This window comes from Hypomesus nipponensis, chromosome 12 (genome assembly GCF_054491055.1).
Source record: "Hypomesus nipponensis isolate SF chromosome 12, ASM5449105v1, whole genome shotgun sequence".
Taxonomy (NCBI): domain Eukaryota; kingdom Metazoa; phylum Chordata; class Actinopteri; order Osmeriformes; family Osmeridae; genus Hypomesus; species Hypomesus nipponensis.
The window spans coordinates 16,645,001-16,650,000 of NC_140372.1; the positions used below are offsets into that span (position 1 = coordinate 16,645,001).

Genomic DNA, 5,000 nt, shown 5'->3' on the forward strand with positions numbered 1-5,000 from the left:
TGAAGGACTACTTGTGCATATTGCAAGATTTCAGTTTCTAAGTGAATGAGCAAAAGAGCATACAGCACCTGGTATTCCCAGGCGGTCTCCCATCCAAGTACTAACCAGGCCCGACCCTGCTTAGCTTCCGAGATCAGACGAGATCGGGCGTTGCCAGGCTGGTATGGCCGTACGAAATAAGTTGACAACCATAGGCTACTTATCCATATACAGATTTAGCAATTGACAATGCAAGGTAGTCTCTCTCTCTCTCTCTCTCTCTCTCTCTCTCGTGTCAAAATGAAAACAGCTTCCAGCCCCTTTCATGAAGGACTACTTGTGCATATTGCAAGATTTCAGTTTCTAAGTGAATGAGCAAAAGAGCAGACAGCACCTGGTATTCCCAGGCGGTCTCCCATCCAAGTACTAACCAGGCCCGACCCTGCTTAGCTTCCGAGATCAGACGTGATCGGGCGTTGCCAGGCTGGTATGGCCGTACCAAATAAGTTGACAACCAAAGGCTACTTATCCATATACAGATTTAGCAATTGACAATGCAAGGTAGTCTCTCTCTCTCTCTCTCTCGTGTCAAAATGAAAACAGCTTCCAGCCCCTTTCATGAAGGACTACTTGTGCATATTGCAAGATTTCAGTTTCTAAGTGAATGAGCAAAAGAGCATACAGCACCTGGTATTCCCAGGCGGTCTCCCATCCAAGTACTAACCAGGCCCGACCCTGCTTAGCTTCCGATATCAGACGAGATAGGGCGTTGCCAGGCTGGTATGGCCGTACGAAATAAGTTGACAACCATAGGCTACTTATCCATATAAAGATTTAGCAATTGACAATGCAAGGTGGTCTCTCTCTCTCTCTCTCGTGTCAAAATGAAAACAGCTTCCAGCCCCTTTCATGAAGGACTACTTGTGCATATTGCAAGATTTCAGTTTCTAAGTGAATGAGCAAAAGAGCATACAGCACCTGGTATTCCCAGGCGGTCTCCCATCCAAGTACTAACCAGGCCCGACCCTGCTTAGCTTCCGAGATCAGACGAGATCGGGTGTTGCCAGGCTGGTATGGCCGTACAAAATAAGTTGACAACCATAGGCTACTTATCCATATACAGATTTAGCAATTGACAATGCAAGGTAGTCTCTCTCTCTCTCTCTCTCTCTCTCTCTCTCTCTCTCTCTCGTGTCAAAATGAAAACAGCTTCCAGCCCCTTTCATGAAGGACTACTTGTGCATATTGCAAGATGTCAGTTTCTAAGTGAATGAGCAAAAGAGCAGACAGCACCTGGTATTCCCAGGCGGTCTCCCATCCAAGTACTAACCAGGCCCGACCCTGCTTAGCTTCCGAGATCAGACGAGATCGGGCGTTGCCAGGCTGGTATGGCCGTACCAAATAAGTTGACAACCATAGGCTACTTATCCATATAAAGATTTAGCAATTGACAATGCAAGGTGGTCTCTCTCTCTCTCTCTCGTGTCAAAATGAAAACAGCTTCCAGCCCCTTTCATGAAGGACTACTTGTGCATATTGCAAGATGTCAGTTTCTAAGTGAATGAGCAAAAGAGCATACAGCACCTGGTATTCCCAGGCGGTCTCCCATCCAAGTACTAACCAGGCCCGACCCTGCTTAGCTTCCGAGATCAGACGAGATCGGGCGTTGCCAGGCTGGTATGGCCGTACGAAATAAGTTGACAACCATAGGCTACTTATCCATATACAGATTTAGCAATTGACAATGCAAGGTAGTCTCTCTCTCTCTCTCTCTCTCTCTCTCGTGTCAAAATGAAAACAGCTTCCAGCCCCTTTCATGAAGGACTACTTGTGCATATTGCAAGATGTCAGTTTCTAAGTGAATGAGCAAAAGAGCATACAGCACCTGGTATTCCCAGGCGGTCTCCCATCCAAGTACTAACCAGGCCCGACCCTGCTTAGCTTCCGAGATCAGACGAGATAGGGCGTTGCCAGGCTGGTATGGCCGTACGAAATAAGTTGACAACCATAGGCTACTTATCCATATACAGATTTAGCAATTGACAATGCAAGGTAGTCTCTCTCTCTCTCGTGTCAAAATGAAAACAGCTTCCAGCCCCTTTCATGAAGGACTACTTGTGCATATTGCAAGATTTCAGTTTCTAAGTGAATGAGCAAAAGAGCATACAGCACCTGGTATTCCCAGGCGGTCTCCCATCCAAGTACTAACCAGGCCCGACCCTGCTTAGCTTCCGAGATCAGGCGTTGCCAGGCTGGTATGGCCGTACGAAATAAGTTGACAACCATAGGCTACTTATCCATATACAGATTTAGCAATTGACAATGCAAGGTAGTCTCTCTCTCTCTCTCTCTCTCTCTCTCTCGTGTCAAAATGAAAACAGCTTCCAGCCCCTTTCATGAAGGACTACTTGTGCATATTGCAAGATGTCAGTTTCTAAGTGAATGAGCAAAAGAGCATACAGAACCTGGTATTCCCAGGCGGTCTCCCATCCAAGTACTAACCAGGCCCGACCCTGCTTAGCTTCCGAGATCAGACGAGATCGGGCGTTGCCAGGCTGATATGGCCGTACAAAATAAGTTGACAACCATAGGCTACTTATCCATATACAGATTTAGCAATTGACAATGCAAGGTAGTCTCTCTCTCTCTCTCGTGTCAAAATGAAAACAGCTTCCAGCCCCTTTCATGAAGGACTACTTGTGCATATTGCAAGATTTCAGTTTCTAAGTGAATGAGCAAAAGAGCATACAGCACCTGGTATTCCCAGGCGGTCTCCCATCCAAGTACTAACCAGGCCCGACCCTGCTTAGCTTCCGAGATCAGACGAGATCGGGCGTTGCCAGGCTGGTATGGCCGTACGAAATAAGTTGACAACCATAGGCTACTTATCCATATACAGATTTAGCAATTGACAATGCAAGGTAGTCTCTCTCTCTCTCTCTCTCTCTCTCTCTCTCTCTCTCTCTCTCGTGTCAAAATGAAAACAGCTTCCAGCCCCTTTCATGAAGGACTACTTGTGCATATTGCAAGATTTCAGTTTCTAAGTGAATGAGCAAAAGAGCAGACAGCACCTGGTATTCCCAGGCGGTCTCCCATCCAAGTACTAACCAGGCCCGACCCTGCTTAGCTTCCGAGATCAGACGAGATCGGGCGTTGCCAGGCTGGTATGGCAGTACCAAATAAGTTGACAACCAAAGGCTACTTATCCATATACAGATTTAGCAATTGACAATGCAAGGTAGTCTCTCTCTCTCTCTCTCTCGTGTCAAAATGAAAACAGCTTCCAGCCCCTTTCATGAAGGACTACTTGTGCATATTGCAAGATTTCAGTTTCTAAGTGAATGAGCAAAAGAGCATACAGCACCTGGTATTCCAAGGCGGTCTCCCATCCAAGTACTAACCAGGCCCGACCCTGCTTAGCTTCCGAGATCAGACGAGATAGGGCGTTGCCAGGCTGGTATGGCCGTACGAAATAAGTTGACAACCATAGGCTACTTATCCATATACATATTTAGCAATTGACAATGCAAGGTAGTCTCTCTCTCTCTCGTGTCAAAATGAAAACAGCTTCCAGCCCCTTTCATGAAGGACTACTTGTGCATATTGCAAGATTTCAGTTTCTAAGTGAATGAGCAAAAGAGCATACAGCACCTGGTATTCCCAGGCGGTCTCCCATCCAAGTACTAACCAGGCCCGACCCTGCTTAGCTTCCGAGATCAGACGAGATCGGGCGTTGCCAGGCTGGTATGGCCGTACGAAATAAGTTGACAACCATAGGCTACTTATCCATATACAGATTTAGCAATTGACAATGCAAGGTAGTCTCTCTCTCTCTCTCTCTCTCTCTCTCTCTCTCTCTCGTGTCAAAATGAAAACAGCTTCCAGCCCCTTTCATGAAGGACTACTTGTGCATATTGCAAGATTTCAGTTTCTAAGTGAATGAGCAAAAGAGCAGACAGCACCTGGTATTCCCAGGCGGTCTCCCATCCAAGTACTAACCAGGCCCGACCCTGCTTAGCTTCCGAGATCAGACGAGATCGGGCGTTGCCAGGCTGGTATGGCCGTACCAAATAAGTTGACAACCAAAGGCTACTTATCCATATACAGATTTAGCAATTGACAATGCAAGGTAGTCTCTCTCTCTCTCTCGTGTCAAAATGAAAACAGCTTCCAGCCCCTTTCATGAAGGACTACTTGTGCATATTGCAAGATGTCAGTTTCTAAGTGAATGAGCAAAAGAGCATACAGCACCTGGTATTCCCAGGCGGTCTCCCATCCAAGTACTAACCAGGCCCGACCCTGCTTAGCTTCCGAGATCAGACGAGATCGGGCGTTGCCAGGCTGGTATGGCCGTACGAAATAAGTTGACAACCATAGGCTACTTATCCATATACAGATTTAGCAATTGACAATGCAAGGTGGTCTCTCTCTCTCTCTCTCGTGTCAAAATGAAAACAGCTTCCAGCCCCTTTCATGAAGGACTACTTGTGCATATTGCAAGATTTCAGTTTCTAAGTGAATGAGCAAAAGAGCATACAGCACCTGGTATTCCCAGGCGGTCTCCCATCCAAGTACTAACCAGGCCCGACCCTGCTTAGCTTCCGAGATCAGACGAGATAGGGCGTTGCCAGGCTGGTATGGCCGTACGAAATAAGTTGACAACCATAGGCTACTTATCCATATACAGATTTAGCAATTGACAATGCAAGGTAGTCTCTCTCTCTCTCGTGTCAAAATGAAAACAGCTTCCAGCCCCTTTCATGAAGGACTACTTGTGCATATTGCAAGATTTCAGTTTCTAAGTGAATGAGCAAAAGAGCATACAGCACCTGGTATTCCCAGGCGGTCTCCCATCCAAGTACTAACCAGGCCCGACCCTGCTTAGCTTCCGAGATCAGACGAGATCGGGCGTTGCCAGGCTGGTATGGCCGTACGAAATAAGTTGACAACCATAGGCTACTTATCCATATACAGATTTAGCAATTGACAATGCAAGGTAGTCTCTCTCTCTCTCTCTCTCT

General features: G+C 46.7%; 7 non-coding genes and 10 pseudogenes across 7 annotated transcripts; all 17 read right to left on the bottom strand.

The window, feature by feature from the left end:
- Positions 1-56: 56 nt before the first annotated feature.
- LOC146263939 (5S ribosomal RNA) lies at positions 57-175 on the bottom strand. Its single transcript, XR_014725709.1, has one exon. It is a non-coding gene; the product is annotated as a 5S ribosomal RNA (ribosomal RNA).
- Positions 176-361: 186 nt separating this feature from the next.
- LOC146263940 (5S ribosomal RNA) lies at positions 362-480 on the bottom strand (annotated as a pseudogene).
- A 174-nt stretch (positions 481-654) lies between these two features.
- On the bottom strand, positions 655-773 carry LOC146263941 (5S ribosomal RNA; annotated as a pseudogene).
- Positions 774-945: 172 nt separating this feature from the next.
- On the bottom strand, positions 946-1,064 carry LOC146263942 (5S ribosomal RNA). Its single transcript, XR_014727506.1, has one exon. It is a non-coding gene; the product is annotated as a 5S ribosomal RNA (ribosomal RNA).
- Positions 1,065-1,260: 196 nt separating this feature from the next.
- Positions 1,261-1,379, bottom strand: LOC146263943 (5S ribosomal RNA; annotated as a pseudogene).
- Positions 1,380-1,551: 172 nt separating this feature from the next.
- LOC146263944 (5S ribosomal RNA) lies at positions 1,552-1,670 on the bottom strand. The gene has a single exon (XR_014725710.1). It is a non-coding gene; the product is annotated as a 5S ribosomal RNA (ribosomal RNA).
- A 182-nt stretch (positions 1,671-1,852) lies between these two features.
- LOC146263945 (5S ribosomal RNA) lies at positions 1,853-1,971 on the bottom strand (annotated as a pseudogene).
- A 168-nt stretch (positions 1,972-2,139) lies between these two features.
- LOC146263946 (5S ribosomal RNA) lies at positions 2,140-2,248 on the bottom strand (annotated as a pseudogene).
- Positions 2,249-2,432: 184 nt separating this feature from the next.
- Positions 2,433-2,551, bottom strand: LOC146263947 (5S ribosomal RNA; annotated as a pseudogene).
- A 170-nt stretch (positions 2,552-2,721) lies between these two features.
- Positions 2,722-2,840, bottom strand: LOC146263948 (5S ribosomal RNA). The gene has a single exon (XR_014725711.1). It is a non-coding gene; the product is annotated as a 5S ribosomal RNA (ribosomal RNA).
- Positions 2,841-3,038: 198 nt separating this feature from the next.
- On the bottom strand, positions 3,039-3,157 carry LOC146263949 (5S ribosomal RNA; annotated as a pseudogene).
- Positions 3,158-3,331: 174 nt separating this feature from the next.
- LOC146263950 (5S ribosomal RNA) lies at positions 3,332-3,450 on the bottom strand (annotated as a pseudogene).
- A 168-nt stretch (positions 3,451-3,618) lies between these two features.
- Positions 3,619-3,737, bottom strand: LOC146263951 (5S ribosomal RNA). The gene has a single exon (XR_014725712.1). It is a non-coding gene; the product is annotated as a 5S ribosomal RNA (ribosomal RNA).
- Positions 3,738-3,929: 192 nt separating this feature from the next.
- LOC146263952 (5S ribosomal RNA) lies at positions 3,930-4,048 on the bottom strand (annotated as a pseudogene).
- Positions 4,049-4,218: 170 nt separating this feature from the next.
- LOC146263953 (5S ribosomal RNA) lies at positions 4,219-4,337 on the bottom strand. The gene has a single exon (XR_014725713.1). It is a non-coding gene; the product is annotated as a 5S ribosomal RNA (ribosomal RNA).
- A 172-nt stretch (positions 4,338-4,509) lies between these two features.
- LOC146263954 (5S ribosomal RNA) lies at positions 4,510-4,628 on the bottom strand (annotated as a pseudogene).
- A 168-nt stretch (positions 4,629-4,796) lies between these two features.
- On the bottom strand, positions 4,797-4,915 carry LOC146263955 (5S ribosomal RNA). Its single transcript, XR_014725714.1, has one exon. It is a non-coding gene; the product is annotated as a 5S ribosomal RNA (ribosomal RNA).
- Positions 4,916-5,000: the final 85 nt, after the last annotated feature.